Source organism: Rhinopithecus roxellana, chromosome 9 (genome assembly GCF_007565055.1).
Source record: "Rhinopithecus roxellana isolate Shanxi Qingling chromosome 9, ASM756505v1, whole genome shotgun sequence".
In the NCBI taxonomy this organism is placed as follows: domain Eukaryota; kingdom Metazoa; phylum Chordata; class Mammalia; order Primates; family Cercopithecidae; genus Rhinopithecus; species Rhinopithecus roxellana.
In genome coordinates, this window is record NC_044557.1 from 45,113,165 (window position 1) to 45,131,346 (window position 18,182).

An 18,182-nucleotide genomic window follows, 5' to 3' on the forward strand; every position below is an offset into this window, starting at 1 on the left:
AAAGGGACTAACACCCTTATTTCATAAAGTGGAGAGAACAACAATGAAGGTGAGCTACATTATCTAAAATTAAAAAGGCAATCACCAGAGAAGTACAAATATTGACATAGCTACACTGGGGAGAAGTGAAAGTTATCGTTAATGTGTTAAATAATTTCTTACTAGAGCAGAACATCTATAAATAATAAGAAAACTGGGAAATCTAGAACTAGCTGCCTAAGATTATTATCTAGCAGTAACAGCTATTTAAAGAAGTAACTACCAGAAGAAACAAATAACTAAAGGGATTGTCTGTGGAGATGGGAATGGGGACAGAAGAAATTCATCAAGACCCTTTACTTTCTTTAAAGTGCAATTATTTTGATATCTAACCGGATGTCTCAGTTAACAGAAAAGTCATGTCTAGGAAGGATGTTTGAAATGTTACATTAGGAGGCTGACAGCTGTTCCTTCCTGAGGTTTGGAGGTGAGAATTATTGACATAACCCCAGTATCATGGAGCACTCCTCTCTGCAAGTGTAAAGTGCTGTGTGTTGTTTGAAGAACGCTGCATGTGCTATCTTCCTCAGTACTAATCTGGTAAGTAACTTAAATCATCACTGAATATTCTAGCTCTTCTGTCTTCCTTTCCTCATTATCCTTCTCTTCGGTTTCTTATTCCATTGTCTCCTTTATAGCTCCCATTTATAAACTGGTTGAAGTTTTTGTTAAAGAGTTTTAAGTTCTTATGGAGAGAAACACTGGAGTAATTTATATTAAATCATACTTTTGGAATCTCTTGTCCTCGTTTGGACAGGAATATGTGGGGAAATCCAGGGGCTTCTTCAGAACAGCAAAGCTCTTTTGGGTAAATCCTCTCCTCTGAAAGGGCCTTTCTGTCATTAAGTGATAGACACTCTGGAATGATGGAAGTAGAATAGAGACACTGGAGACCCGCATGCCCCCATATCCCCATGTGGCTCCATTTTTGCTGGAACAATGGATGTCAGCCAGCATCTTCTATCTTAGTCAGTTTGGGCTGCCATAATAAAAATGCTGTACACTGTGAGACTTAACCAGCAGAAATTTATTCCTCACAGTCTTGGAGGTCAGGAAGTCCAAGATCAAGGTGCCGGCACATCCAGCGTCTGGTGAGGACACTCTTCCTGCTTTGCAGATGAATGCCTTCTTGTATCTTCATATGACGGAGCAGAGGGAGAGAGGAAACTCTCTCCTTCTTCTTATAAGTGCACTAATTCCTTTTGTGAGGTCCCCGTATTCATAAGCTGCCACAGGCCCCAACTCCAAATACCATCATATTGGGCATTAGTCTTCAACATATGAATCTTAGGGGAGACACCAACATTTAGTTCATAGCAGCTTGATGTATTCTGAATGCCATTAAGTTTTAAAAAAAGGAGACCTAAGTTTATTTTGCAGATCAGTATAGTGATTGTAATAGGACCAACCATCCTAGTATTGAAGGCCCTGTGTCCTGAGGAACCCCCCAGTCCCAGAAAAACTGGAACACTTGGTCACCATATGGTTAGGATGACTGGTATGAAGCCAACTGCTCTGAATAAGATCCCAGATCCACCACTTACTAGCTTTGTGAATTTGTCAAAATTATTTTATCTCACTTTTTCTCAATTACCTTATATAAAAATGAGAATAGTATAAGTACTTAACTACTAAGGTTATAATAATAAATGCCGTAAGACATGTAAAGAACTCAAAATGGTGCCTAGCACATGTCAAGCACTAAATAAATATTACCTAATAACAAAAATAATAATGTTACTATTTTTAAGTGGATGTGTAAATGATACAATTTTGTTTTGGAGGTTGATTATGTCAAATGGGACCCATGGGTGCTTTAAGATGTCAGCTGAGTGAAAATCAAATATTTAAATGGTTAATTCTATAAACTCTGCAGAAAGAGCTGTCACGGAAAGCTACACCCCATATTTATCAGTGTTGTAAACAAAGCTTGAATAAATAGGTACTATTAACACAATTCAGTAAACAAAGCTATTTTCATATCTGATTTTAAAATATGAGGTCATGTTCACATAGATGAAATTGAAATGAACATCAGGTATTTACCGTTGACAAAATAGGTCATAAAATGTGGAATGTGGAGAAGTAGAGACAGGGGTTACTGAGTTTGAATTGTTCCAGTACTTATTACTTTTATGATATTAGGAAATTCCTAGTCTTCCTGAAATTGAGGATTGTAAAAACATACAGTGGATATCTGCTTCTTTTTGTTTGTTTCTTTGCTATACAACTTCTGAACATCCTTCCTGCCTTTTAGTAATCTCCTAGCAAGTGGGCATTGGTCCCACTATGGAACTGAAGTGGCCAAATACTGCTTCCTCCAGTCTCGCTGTGGTTACAACAGTAGTCACGAAACATTAGCATAAATCAAAATCACACGGAAAAGTTTTTAAAACATAAATTGCTGAGCCCTGTCCCCAGAGGGTTTGAGAATTTGTGTTTCTAACAAATTCCCACGTGATCTTGATGCTGCCGGTTGGGGACTATACTATAAGAACTACTGAGCTAGAATATGGGGACATGATTTAAGTCAATCAAAGAGATGAAGCTATCTGGGATTTGAGATAAGGATACAAACATAAGGTTAGCTGAGACATTATGTGTGGATAGAATAAGCATAACAGCAATCCAATTCCAGCAACGCCAAGTGTTCAACGACTGGTATCAAAGCAGGTAGCTTTTAGATTGTTGCCGTGAATGACCTTGGCTGTCTAGGCTTCCTTGGTTTTTGACAGTCTCCTGGAGACTAACTCCATCACCTTCTGTCAGTCTATGAGCCACGCTATGTCCTTTCAGCAAATTACCTGTCTGGGTAATTTCACCACTGTCAGTTTCTGTTGCATGCATCTAGGAGCTCTGACTAAAGGAGCAGTGTTATCAATGAGTAAGCTGGGACTTAAACAGTTGTCAGCCAGGGGTGTCAATAACTCAGTTTTGACCATAACTGAGTAAGTGATAGAGGAATGCTCTCAGCACTATATGAGCACAGAGGAGAGGGTTTAATCCAAGTGACCGGCGATTGAAGGATAGGAAATGGTGGAAGAGTATGTTTGAAGAGGGTGTTAAAGGCAGATAATAGCAGGACAAAATGAGAGCCATAACTAGGAATGAATTTAGGGAGAAACTTGTGTGCCCAGCAAGGGAATTTATATGATCATCTATCTGCAGGTCCACATTTCCTAGGCTCCTCTGATCAGAGGAATCACTCTGGAGATTCTAAGGTAGGACCCCATAATCTAAATTTTTAATTAATCTTATGATCAAGCAGACTTGAAAATACTGCCACAGGTATCAAGAAACACTCAGGGATCTTAAGTTTGGGAGGGCATGTCTTCCTAGAATACTCTCTGACAGTTTGACGAGGACAGAGTTGAGGGGTGAAAGATGGGAAGCAGGCAGGCCAACTAGGATGTTGCTGTAATTATTGGGGTAAGAAATGGTATAAGCCTCAATAAATGCAGTCACTGAAAGGAAAATGATTCAAAATATATTGTAAATGACAGATTCCCAGGTGATCTTGATGCTGCCGGTTGGGGACTATACTATAAGAACTACTGTTGAACAACTAGTATTCAAGAGATGGTGGGATTTACGGTGAGGAAGAGGGGGAGGAATCTATAAGGACATCTCCCTGGACTTGGATCTTGGGTGATGGATGGACACATGAATGTGCCTTTTCAAAAAGTCTGGAAGGAAAACTAAGGTGCAAGACAGAGCAGCGGATAGAAGCAGGGTCCAGGAAAGTGGTACAATTTTTTTCTGATAATAGTGGTATAGACAAGCTTGAAATGACTTATAGAAGGGGAGAATGCTGAGATCCTCAGCACACTCTAAATATTGTTGCATAGACTTCTGCCAGAGAAGAAGAATTGGAATTATTATTTATTATTGTTCTATTCACATGACATCTCCTTCTCAGGCTGGGATGCTTGTCTCACACATAAAAGGAATGCTATAGCAAGAGAGTACCACATTGTGTTTGCATGTGTGTGTTGTGTGTGTTTCATGTGTGTGATGTGGGATACATTTTCTAATGTGACTTCACACAGCACTATCTAAAGTTTCTGTATGTATCCTTTAACACAGTCTCAGATGATGGCATAAAGGGGCTCAGAGAGTCTGTCTTTTGTTGTAGCAATGCAGTCAGGAGAGGGAAGTGAGAGATGAGGTAGCCAAGAAAAACTCAGATAGGGGAAGGAGATGCTGTTGTATGAGGCAACACAGAACAGTGGGGCTTATGTTGCTGAGAGCCCCTTAAAGTCACTGGCCCGAACATGTGATCTCACTGCAAACCGAGTTCTCCCTATGTGACTCACTGCATGACACAGTGTGAGCTATTTGACTTCCGGTTTCCTGCCCCATTTAACAGGAACAAAAAAGCAGATAGAGGTTTTATTGTAGCAAATAACAAATTAACATAAAAGATGTTGCATGCATAATAAAATATTCTTGTTAAAAGGTGAAATGACTGACAAATTTAACATTAAAAATAGTATCATCAGTGTTTAGTTGCATCAGTGTTTATACAGGAATTTCAGACCTCATTTCTAAACACTGTTTTCATTCATATAGTTTCATTCACTGATTTGGTGCTGTGGCATGTTAATTATTTTTTCTCAGAAGTCTTTCTAGTTTGAGAGATTCACAGTTCTTTCTAAAATTCAAACCAGAAAAGTAAATAATTAATGCTAGTATACTTAATCCTCCTATGTCTTTAAAAGTGAAGAAACACGAGCATATCTTTATGGGATCATGTCCCCTTTGATCTTCACAGCCTTTCATAGCAGATTGTTTCCTTTAAACACAGAATAATTGATAACAATATAGCTAAATGTGTTAAACACTAAAATATAAACACTGACAGTATGTAGTGTTTATATTTAAACAAAATAAGAAGCAAATGCTTGTTTAATGCTCATAAATTTCCTCTGAAGTTAGTACCATGATTATTCCAATATCACAAATGAGAACACTGTGACTTGGTGAATTTAAGCAACTGGGCCAAAGCCAAACAACTAAGTCTCTTTTTATTCCATTATTCTCATTATTTATTTATTTATCTTTCCAACATTTATTTAAGTTCAGGGGGGTACATGCGCGAGCTATTTCATGGGTAAATTGTGTGTTGCAAGAGTTTGGCATACAGATTATTTCAATATCACAATGAGAATACTGTGACTTGATGAATTCAAGCAACTTGGCCAAGGCCAAACAGTGACTAAGTTTTCTTCTAGAGGTTTTATAGTTTCAGGTTTTACATAAATCTTTAATTCATCTTGAGTTGATTTTTGTATATGGCCTAAGGAAGGGGTCCAGTTTCGATGTTCTGCATATGGCTAGCCAGTTATTCCAGCAACATTTATTGAATAGGGAGTCCTTTCCCCATTCCTTGTTTTTGTCACCTTTGCAGTGACTAAGTCTTATAACTTGCTTTCAAATTTCTGTCTGATCCTTTCTCAGAGACAGAAGGAAAAACAGTAATCTGAGAAGCTTTGCTTTTGTTTCCTTTATCAGTTTTTCCTTGCTTAGCTCACACCAGCCACCTGTGTTCAGAGACACTTTATAACCCAGCTGTTACATCAATGCATTTAAAGAAAATTTACTCCTTTCCATCCATTCACATATTTCTACCACTGGTTTTTTACCCCCAAAATGAGAATTTGGTCATGTTATGGTTGTCTTTGAAAATATCCAGCAGCAATTTATTGCTTAAAGGATAGTTTAAACTCTGTAACATGGCATGATACTGAGAAACATATTAAATGAGAAACATTTACAATAATTGTTCCATATCTTAGTTTTTATTAAAACACTCCTATGAGAAAGGTAGGTGTCAAATATTCTCCCCAAATTGTAAACTGATGAAACACAGCTGAATTACTTTCCAAAGATATCCAGGAATTAGACAATGGAGCCAAGAACAAATTATATTTCATAGTCTCCTAGTTTACTCTATAACAATTTTAAAGAATCTTTTATCTTTATATCAGCTTTGGCACATATAATAGGCACCCTGACATGTACCACACATTCCCACATGCATACTAATAACTTATCCTATTACTGATTCTTTACAAAGTATCTCTTTTCTATACCACTCATGACATCATATTAGACTATGCTTGTGAGTGAGGGGTAATGTAGTATCAAGGATATGAATGCTTGCAATAGCCAAGCTGTGGAATCAACCTGTGTCCATCAACAGATGAATGGGTAAAGAAATGTGGTATATATTCAAAATGGAATACTATTCCTCCTTAAAAAGGTAGAAAAACCTATCATTTGTGACAGACAACATGAATGAACCTAGAAGACATTATCCTAAATGAAATAAGACAGGCACAAAAAGATGAATACCACATATTCTCACCTGTATGTGGAATCCAAAGCGATGGAACTCAGAAGCAGAGACTAGGATGGTGTAGGAGGAGGTTGGTCAGAGGGTACAAAGTTGCAGTTGGGAGAAATAAATAATAGCCATTTAAGGTGATGGATATGCTAATTAGCTTGCTTTAATCATTCCATACTGTATATATGTATCATAACATCACTGTGTACCCTATAATTATATACAATTAGAATTTGTCAAAAAAAAAAAAGATAAGAGTGCATGTTTTAAATATATATAGACAGGAATTTGGGTCTACATTCTGATACCTATATGGCTGTAAGACTCTGGGACAAATTGCGTAACCCCTCATCACCACTTTTTTGTTTGGTTTTGTTTTCTTTTTTGAGATAAGGTCTTACTCTGTTTCCCAGGCTGGAGCGCAGTGGTGCAATCATGGTTCACTGAAGCCTCTGCCTTCCAGGCTCAAGTGATCCTCATACTTCAGCCTCATGAGTAGCTGGAACTACTGGCATGCACCAACATACCTGGCTACTTAAAAAAAAAAATTGTATAGACAGAATCTCACTATGTTACCCAGGCTGGTCTCAAACTCTCCTGGGCTCAACCTGTTGTCCCATGTTGGCCTTCCAAAGTGCTGGCATTACTAGCAGGAGCCACCATGCTTGGCCTTTGAACCTCTTTAAGTCCCAATTTTCTTATCTGTAAAAAGGGAAGAATAAAATATAGATCTTAGAGATTTTATGAGAATAGAATAAGATATTTGTAAAGCACTTAGCACTTTTGACATATAAAAATTGTCCAAAATATGCTCGTTTTAAAATTGTTCTGCTCTAATTTGTTTAGAAATTTATTGTTTAGGGGTTTGAACTCTATTAACGTATTCCTTGCAACACAATCTCCTAATGGATCATGACACAGCGGTGTGTGATGATACCACATTCCAGACAATACATCTTTAAAGTGGTTAACTAGTTGGGAGCACTGTCAGAAATCTCCCATGCAGTCTGACCTCCTCCAGATTTGAGCAAGCCTGAAAAGCAGGTACAGCGCACAGAGAGCAAGTGACATAGCCTCTCTATCACAGCATCCCCACACTGTTACCAGGTAGAACTGCAGAACAGAATTTGAGGGCAAATTGCTGCAGTCAGTGGTTTATCTTCTATAAGGCTTTTGAAAAGAACATTCTCTTGTATTAGGACACCTTTTGGGGCTAATAAATATTATACAAGCATTAAAAACATTTTTGCAATTGCTTATATACTAATTGAAATACTGCCAATTCTAGGATTAATAAGAGCAGTACTCAAAGCTGCTAAAAACCAAATATTTGCCATCATCTGGAGCCCATTCAAGTCTCTGCTCCTTCTCTTACCAGCTTTATGTTGAGTAACTTACTTGGCATCCGTGAGTCTCTTTACATAGTTGTACAATGGGAATAATAATGGGACCTACTTCATAAATAAGTTGGTTGAGGATGAAATGAAGCAATAGATATAAATGCTTAGTACAGTGCCTGGCTCATCTTAAGGACTCAATATTAATACTCATTTTTCTCATATGACATATTTAACTGATTTCTTACTTTATTTAATTTGAAATATTCTTATTTTTATATCTAAGTTTATCCTCCCTTCCCTCTCCATACTAAGAAATTGTGTCTACAGCAAAGAAACCTCACCTGGGGTGAAATGGAGCTGGATGACAGAGGACCTAGTGTTTGAGTTTCTTGGAAGAGCCTTAACTGGGACGTTGGTCAGGAAATGTTACCAATGCTATTTGTCTGCTAAAAGGAGATGTGATGAAACAGAAAGGACTATGGGGACCATGAAAGGAGAATAAATAGGTTCTGGCTGGTTCTGAATTCTGGGATCTCATTAACAGTCATCAGGAGCAGACAAGTTGGTCGTGTTCTGGGGCCTTCTAATTTGTGCCAGAGAAAGGTTCTCAGAGAAAAGTGCCACTTAGGCCTTCCTGTCATGCCTGGGAGTGTCAGAAAGTTGTTTGGTATGACTCAAAGCCTGATTATAGTTTGGCTTGTATAACCACCATCTGCCCGCATGATTTATCTCAGCCTTTTTAACAGTATGGTTTTAGTTATAGCATTGGGATGTTTTTAGGTGTGATAAATGGTAAGAGTAAATTATCCCTTTAGATTAAGAAACATATGAAGATTAGCATTATCAAGGAGTTTATAATGTATTTTGTTCTTAAGGGAAAATTTTATGGAAATTTTAATCATCAATTACAATTAATTTGAAGTACCACTAAGAGTTGCTTCACTCCCCCATCTTTCTAAATTAATTAGTGCTGTCCTCATTTTCAATAGAACTGAGTGGCTGCCTTTTGTTCAGCTTGCCTAACAATGCAGTTGCAGACCAAACTAGTGCCTGAAAGAATTCACATAGCTGCTTGAAAATTCAGTAACGTTGCAGGACATTGGACAGAAAACCCATGATATCTGGGACCATCAGGAAAGTTGTCAAAAAATGTAACAGAAAATTACGGCCTAAACAGTGGCCTATTTTTCTTAGCATGGTGCCTCTTTGACATCTCCTAATATACTCATCTTTTCCTTTCACTAATACCCCTCCAACTGCCTCAGAGAAACACGTTTATGTATACATACAGGTGCTTTAATATTCGTACATCTAACATATTTATCCCTTCTTCAGTCTTCCACCTTTATATATATAAAAAAAGAACAAGCTTTAGGCATCAGATGACTATAATGGTAAGTTTTTTAAAATGATTTTAAACCCATTACTTGACAATTATGCATTCATTAGTAGTTCAGAAAACTAGTAATTTCACATATAAGAAGTTAATTTCTTAGGTTAACAAAGATTATACAAGGCACAGGGAATGCAAAGAAGCTAAATAAATGCTTGTTTCTTTATTGTTGTTATTGGCTATAATTCACTTTAAGCTATAAGCCCTGTGACGATGGGAATTGTGTCTGTTTTTTCCACCATTATATTGTCAACACTTAAAACAATGTCCAGTGTATAGAAAGTGCTCAATAAACATGTGCGAAGAGAATGATCTCATTGCACACTTACTATATGTTATGTACTCAGTTCAATTCTAAAAGATGAAACTTCAGTATTGAATGTGTTTGCAGTCTACAAAATGCTGTGGGAATACAGATGAGGAGCAGTGAACTCTCCTGATGAGGTGATAATGGAAGACACAGGAAATCACATGAAGAGGAATTGAATTTCAAGCTGGGCTTGGACCAGTAAGTAGGAGTTCAGCAGATAAAATAGGAGAGAGGGGAGAATATTCTGAACAAAGAGAACAGGATTTTAAAAAGAGATGGAGGTTTGATGGTCCATTTGAGAACCGTAAATGAAAAATGTGTCCAGAGGTTAGGCTGTGTGTGAAGGTGTGAGGCAAACAGGGCTTGAAAAGTAGCCAGAGAATTTGAATTTCATCCAGCAGAGGGAGCCATTTAGGATTACAGTATTTTTTTTTTTGAGACGGAGTCTCGCTCTGTCGCCCGGGCTGGAGTGCAGTGGCCGGATCTCAGCTCACTGCAAGCTCCGCCTCCCGAGTTCACGCCATTCTCCTGCCTCAGCCTCCTGAGTAGCTGGGACTACAGGCGCCCGCCATCTCGCCCGGCTAGTTTTTTGTATTTTTTTTTTTTTTTTTTTTTTAGTAGAGACAGGGTTTCACCGTGTTAGCCAGGATGGTCTTGATCTCCTGACCTCGTGATCCGCCCGTCTCGGCCTTCCAAAGTGCTGGGATTACAGGCTCGAGCCACCGCGCCCGGCCTACAGTATTGTTATATACTGCCATAGAACAATAACTGAACTCAAAGTGCATAAATGCATGAGAGATGGGAACCTGGAGCAAGGGCATCCTGTTTGGTAGGTATTGTAGAGGTGCATGAGGGAGAAGAGGGATATGAATTGAGAGATAGCAGACAGGATAGGATGGAGGGGATAGTGGTGGGATAGTTGGGTAGAGCTAATAGGATTTAGCTGCTGAACTAATTGAATGATAAAGGATAGGAGGGAGTTAACTCCATTAGTCTCTGGAGTGATGGTTTCTCTCTGGAGTGATGTGTGTACTCAGATGGCATTTGTCAAGAGAGTAAATGGGAGAGTCGGAATATATTTTGGGAAAATGATGAATTTGATTTGAAAGATGTTTATCAATGTTATCAGCTTTGATAGTTTTATAGTGACGAACAGGAAGCAATTGGAAAATGGTTTAAGAGCTCAGAAGAAATGTCAATGCTAGAGACAAAGTCAAGAATGATTTGCTTTAGAATGGATAGTGGAAGCCTTGGATGAGATCATCAAGGTAGAGCATGCCAGATAAAAGAACAAGAAGACAGGCCGGGCGCGGTGGCTCAAGCCTGTAATCCCAGCACTTTGGGAGGCCGAGATGGGCGGATCACGAGGTCAGGAGATCGAGACCATCCTGGCTAATACGGTGAAACCCCGTCTCTATTAAAAAATACAAAAAACTAGCCAGGCGAGGTGGCGGGCGCCTGTAGTCCCAGCTACTCGGGAGGCTGAGGCAGGAGAATGTCGTAAACCCGGGAGGCGGAGCTTGCAGTGAGCTGAGATCTGGCCACTGCACTCCAGCCTGGGTGACAGAGCGAGACTCCGTCTCAAAAAAAAAAAAAAAAAAGAACAAGAAGACTAAAGCCTGAATCTTGGAAATGTCTGTAGGTGAGGAGGGGTGGAGAAAGGAGTAAAGAGGGCGCTGTTAAGAAAGAAACCACTATGTAGTAATACAAACCAAGGGAGAAAAATTTCACAAAGCAGGAAAAATTAACACTGTCAAATGCTGAAGAAGCCTGGTGACTCACTAGAATTTGTTTGATATTTAAAAATCCACTGGTGTCTTTGGAAACTGTAATTAATTAATGACTGTGGAATTCAAATGACAGGGCCAGGGAGTTAAGAAGCAACTATGAGGAGAGGAATGAAAGCAGTGAGCATTTTACCTACTCTATGACAATGTTAATAATGAAGTGAAAGGAAGACCCGTTGGGAACTTGGTGAAGTAGCCATGTCTGGGAAGGTTTTTATCAAAACAAAGAGAAAAGTGGTCTAGGAAAAATAGTCATGGGAAAAGAAAGGATTGAAGGTCACAGAGAGAAAACATTACTCACGGACCAATCCAGAAAACTGGAAGAAGAAAATGGGGTCTTCTACTTGGGCTTTAAAATGATTAAATTCATTCTCTCACTGTTGTCAGATGATGGAAATTGTGAGTTCTCTGAGGTCTAGAAACAATAAAGCTTTCCCCGGGAATATTTATTAGCTGTACTTATTAAATAATATTAAGGTATGTTATTAAGAATATTTATTTTTATTTATTTATTTGAGATGGGTCTCACTCTGTTGCTCTGTTATCCTCCTATCACTCACTCCAGGCTGGAGTGCAGTGGTGTAATCATAGCTCATTTTAATCTTGAACTCCTTGGCTTAAGTGATCCTCCCGCATCAGCCTCCCGAGTAGCTGGGACTACAGGCGTGTGCCACCATACCCAGCTAATTTCTTTATTTTTTGTACAGACAAGGTCTCACGATGTTGTCAGGCTAGTTTTGAAGGAATATTTGTTAAGACTCACACCATTTTGAGGATTTTCTTTTTTAGGGCTGAAACTTCAGGATACGTGGAAATACAAAGTGAGTCTGGCCTGAACTGAGAAGTGGTCAGCCAGGACTCTGCCCTGCATGTCTGCAGAATGGGCACCACTGCTTTGGCTGCCTTTCCCTAGCCTTCAGCATAACCATTCCATTAGTTAGATTAAGGAAAGCAATTATTTGTAATACAGTATATTTAACTTGGATGTACATTAGAAGAAAGCTCATTTCTGGTTATAATGTGGTTGTAAAAACTTTACTCATGTGCAGTGGGCAACCTGTGGGCTGAAAGATTAAAACCCTGAACATATTTCTTCTGGTTCTGTGTGCTGTGCTTGACATGGTAACCCTGCAACGTGAATGAAGACTGCAGTTGAACAGTTAGCCACTGAACCAATAAATACACGCATTCAGCATGCAGGCAATGGCGAAGCACAGAGTATTGTCCCGTCCGTCATTCTTCCTGGAGAAAGCAAGCAAACGTAAGTGGAAGACATTTGCATTTGGTGAATGTGTTTGGTTGTAGAGGACTTGTGAGCTCAAGATGCTAATGGTTTTGGCAATACGCAGATAAGGAATGTGTTTAGACAGAATTATCTGCTGAGCTGTTACATGACCTTCATATTGGATTAAGCTTTGTTTTTCAGAGCAACCATCGATTTCTCATGAAGTAGAAGTATATTTCATGATTGTTCTTTAAATGGGCTCTTTATAAAAAGTAATGACTGTGAGTAATTAAAATATCTGGTGAATATCAAAACCATCAGGGCAGTAACTTGTTCAAACAAAAGAGAGAAGCCTAAAAAAGTACAAATTTTTTTTTTACTTCTAAGCCAAAGGGAGAGTTTCAGATTTACAAAGTGAAATCTTTGGCTGTTGGAACAAATTTGATATTGCCTAAGTTGCTAAGTGAAGACTATACTGAAGCAGAAGAGGAAGGAAATAATGGTTTGCTAAGATATTTTGAATTTATTGAAAACAAAAGTGCTCAATATTTCTGAAAGTAACCCAAGGAGAAAATCAGTAAGATATAAAATCAATAATATAGGGTTCTCAGTTGTTTTTCTCAGCATAACTTCTACAGGGCTGGGCTCTAATTTCTGACTCTGTTAGACATGACTTGTTAGCTACAGCAGTACAGGGCATATTGGGAAAGAATTTTGTCCTAAAACTAGGACATCTTTGGAGATGGACAGAACAGTTTGTAACGAACCTAAGATCTAAGCCGAAAGACAAAACAGGGTATTAGAACAATAAGTCCTGGATATCTGAAGTCTGTGTCCTCTTGTTCTTTTCGTCCCCAAGATATTGCATAATTCCCAGCATGTGGAATTCACTCAAAAATTATTTATTGACAAAATGAAGACCAGGTAATGAATGATTCTACAGAAAAATACACTGTAATAATGGGGACATCCAGGGATAGAAGTGTTCAGACATTCAGGCAACTGGCACTAGGGAAAAGTCTGTTAGGAAACAATGAGAGAGAAACATAGGTAGGGGTTCAGAGTCAGGATCTAAGTCCCAAGAGAACAGGACCAGGGCTAGTCCTTTAGGTGCTGATAATGTAGGAAAGTTGCCAAAGCAAAATCCAAGTCTAAAGGATAAGATGAAATGTTATTTATTGAGCCTGCATGACTAAATCATTCATCTATTCATTTATTCATTCAACAGTTTATTATTGAGTGTCTTCCCTGTGCCAGGTGCACTACTAGATGCTAGGAATAAAACAAAAAGAGACAAAGATTCCTGTTCTTATGTGGCTAATAGTAAGAAGAGACAGAAAATCAAGAAAAAAAAGGAATTAAAATACAGAGTTTCTAGATAACATTAAATGCTTTAAAGAAAAATAAAGCAAGAAAAGGAGATAGTAAGTATTGGACGTTATCACTAAGGTGACATTTGAATAAAAACAAACAAAAAAAAGATAATGGAGTGATCCCCAGAGATATTTCAGGGAGGAGTAGCTTAGAAGAAGGCAGAGGGAACAGCAGGTGCAAAGGCCCTGGGGCTCTGAGGCTGGAGTGGATCAGAAATTTTCCAGAAAGCAGGGGGCATTGTGTAGCTTGTAGAAAGTGATCAAGTAGGCAAGTAACAGGAGATGAAATCAGAGAGGCCAGGGGAGGAGCAGAATAAGGCAGATCCTGTAGGACTTTGTGGGATTAGACTAGATGTGCTGAAATTTGGCCTGTCTACAATCAGAACTGTTTTTCAAGATCAAGGTCAGGCAAAGCCTACTGGGATGGGTTTGATAAAAAGCACTTCTTGTGAACTGTGAAGAGGTTGAGAACCACGTGGGTGCTATTAGCTAATCCTCAGGAAAAAAATGCTCAGGAAGCAAAATGTGTCATCAGCACCCTCAGCTTCTTCTGGGGACCTTTCCCATTTCACTGTGCCCAATCCTTAGAGGAACACACTTACGTCCTATTTCCATAGAATTTAATTTTCAGTGAAAAACTAAAGTATTAGCATTTCTGGCTTAATATTAACCAAGGGTTATTTAAATTATAATTTGGCCAGACTACAAAGTCCTCAATATCTAAAGTAACGTAATGATGGAATGAGAAACATTGAGTGGACATGCTCTGGCATGGAACTGGTTATCTTTAGCTGGTTTCCCACTGGCAACTCCTTGTATGTGCAGTAGCTGATGTCTAAACACAGTTCCTGTTTTTATAGTTACTCTCTCTGTATATGTAGATATATGTAGTTTGTTACATACATAGTTAACTATGTGTGTTGAAGTAAAATTCCTACTGTAATTTAGCCTTTAAGTAAATATAATAAAACAAAATAAAGTCTGAATCTAAGAAATATAAGTGAGGCCAGACACGATGGCTCACGCCTGTAATCCCAGCACTTTGGGAGGCCCAGGCGGGAGATCACTTGAGGTCAGGAATTTGAGACCAGCCTGGCCAACGTGATGAAACCCCATCACCACTAAAGATAACAAATATCAGCTGGGTGTAGTGGCACACGTCTGTAATCCCAGGTACTCAGGAGGCTGAAGCAGGAGAATCACTTGAACCAAGGAGACAGAGGTGGCAGTGAGCCGAGATCATGCCACTGCACTCCAGCTGGGGTGACAGAGCCAGACTCTGTCAAAAAAAAAAAAAAAAAAAAAGAAAAGAAAAGAAAAGAAAGACATGTAAGTATTCTCCAACATTCTAATTCTGGGTCATCCATTCCTCTCCATTATCCGTTTATTAAACCAGTTGCCCAGCAATATCTGACCCCTATGTAACTGCTAGGGAAAGGACAAAGGGAATTTACAGAAATAGAGACCAGTAGAGACATTTATGGACTAACTTCTATTTGCGTAAAGTTACTGGATTTGTTCATTTTTAATTATTTTAAAAAGCTGAGAGGCCGCTCTTCCAGCAGGGATGGATGCCTGGTTCTTCAGATACATTAAGTAGCAAGGGAGTGATAAAAAGAATATTGTTTTATCCTTTTTTTTTTTCCTGGGAAACAGGACCTCTTGAGTCGAGGGGACTCAGAACTCTCTAGGAATTTCGTTCTATTCTACTTCATATTCATCATAAGCCAAACCTATGCGTCCATGAGTGTAAAATTGGTTGTTCAGCCACTGCTTAGCACAGCTAGTTTATCAAACAGGGTATTGTGGAGTCTAAATAGAAACAAAAAGCTTATTGATTTGGACAATTCTCTTGAGAGCTCATTGAATTTACTGTGATTTTTTTTTTATGCAGAAAAGAACCAGATTAGTACCTGATAACAGATCAGCACATTTGTAAATGCTGAATGCTGAGTTGTAGGCAACATGTGATTGAATGCAGAATTCCTAATTATTTTGCTTTATTGTGTTTGCTGCAAGACCAGGGAGGGGGAATGAGGTTCTGATCTCTTCTGCAGGGGCCTAGTATAGCTATCGGAGAGGCAGAGGTGGGCCAAACCCTGAGGTGCACTCCAGACCCAAACAAGGCTGATTTCAGCAGTTGCTGAGAAGCTGTGCACGATAGGTGTCAGAGCTAAATGTGTATACTCAGAGAAGAAGGCGGAGGATGGAGGACACAGGTGCTCTGGCGGGTCAATCTGTATTTGAGATGACAGGTGTGCCTATTACCCCTGGGGCGAGATTTTAATTCCAGGGTGGAGGGGAGGTAGTGGTGAAGATTAATCCACACTTGGGGAGGAAAGGGTTGCTGTGGCGATTATTCAGGAGGTAAGCGTCAAGGCAACTATTTCCCTGAATTATCAGGTTGAAAATAAGGAAAACTTAAGTGATAATGAGATTAAGATCTACTCCCTCAGAGGCAAGAGGAGATTTGTTTCCTTGGAGGTGAGTTGTACCAACCAGCTGTGTAAAGCGATACTTTTTGTTTGCTATAAAGACAAAACAAAACAAGACAGACAGACACACACACACACACACACACACACACACACACACACACACACACACACACTTTATTGATGCATGATATATACACAGAAAAGTGCAATGTCATAAGCATACAGTGTGAGGAATATTTACAAACAGAGTCACTTATGTAACCGGTACTCAGACCAAGAAACAGTATTATCAACCAAACACCTCATAGTATCTATTAGTTTTACCTGCTTTGGTATTTTATGTAAACAGCATCATGCAGTATGTAATCTTTCATGTTTGGCGCCTTTCACTCAATGTTATCTTTGTAGGATCTATTCATATTTTTGCATGTTGTTATTATTTCTTTAGAGTATTCCATTGTATGAATATCACCATTTTTATATCCCTTCTACTCTTTATGGACATTTGGGTGATTTCTAATCTTTAATTACTATAAATAGCATTCCCACGAGCATTCTTTTGGTGAATATGCTTACACGTTTCTTTTGGGTATAAGCCCAGAAGTGGAGATGCTAGCTTGTGAGGGATATGATCTTCAGCTTTGGTAGATGCTGCCAGTTTTCCAAAGTGTGGTTGTACCAATTTTTGTATGCCCCTAATTTTTTTTTTAAATGTGAGTGGCACAAAACTTTTCACTTAGCTCTTGCCTGAAGTACTTCCTTACTTCCTTCTTGTCTTAAAGTGTCGTGCCTTAAAGTTTTGGGTAACAACAAGGCTTTCTGCCAAGTCTCAAGAAGTTTAAGCAGTAGAATTTTTAAAAAGGGGGAAATTAGGGGATAAGTCTGAGCAATCAAAATAAGATTACATGAGGTTAATATGCAAGACTGGGCCCCAAGTATCTTTAGCTCTTATTTTCTACCCCAAGTATCAGTCCTTTATTTAACTCTTGGGCCCCACTCGAGAATTTGACTATAGTCCTTGTTTTTGCGAAAGCTCCCACTATCCTCAGGTTCCTGCACAAAGTAAGGTTGTAGAAGATGGATCTCAGAGTTCCCAGTACATTGGGATTTGTATTAGTCTGTTCTCACACTGCTCTAAAGAACTATCTGAGACTGGGTAATTTATGAAGCAAAGAGGTTTAATTGACTCAGTTCCACAGGCTCAACAGGAAGCAGATGTTTTCATAAACAGATTCTCACTGTCAGCTTTTCAGTCAACATTTTGCTATTTCCCATAAATTTCAAAGCCCCAGGGGGAAATTAATTTATATTTTTTGTTAACTGTAACTCTGTTTATGTGAGATTTACTTTCTTCTTAAAACAAAAACAAAAAATAATGGCTAGAATCAATGGTTAAAATATGCTCTTAAAGATAAGCCATGAAACTTTCACTGTCCTTTATATGTTAAGGACTTGAACTAAGAAAAGAATCACAGATAGAATATTTTACCTTAGGGAGTTTATATCTAGCTGGTGTATGGTTTTCTTCAGAATCCTTCAGTTTCATTGATGGAAATCTAATTAAAACAGACTTAAAGAAACTAGAGAATTGATCATTCAGTTCCTGCCAACATCTCGGCTCCTAACATTTCCACATTCCATTCCCATTGGCCTGACTGCTTATTTTCAGCACCCTTTTTGCCTGTAAGCTCTTTCTGGCCTTATGTAGGGGAGAAAGGTTGGAAGTGCTCTAGAATTAACAATCAGGAGTGCCCATCTACCAGTGACAGGGGTTGGTGAACAAATACCCCTTGTCTCTCAGGCAGGATGATAATGGAAGTGTGTGCTCTGTACCAGGTCCTAGAGTTTCCTATTGAGATTAAGCTCAAGTTACCCAACATGACACTTTGCATGGTAATACACACTTTATTGGCTTTTTTCTTTTTCTT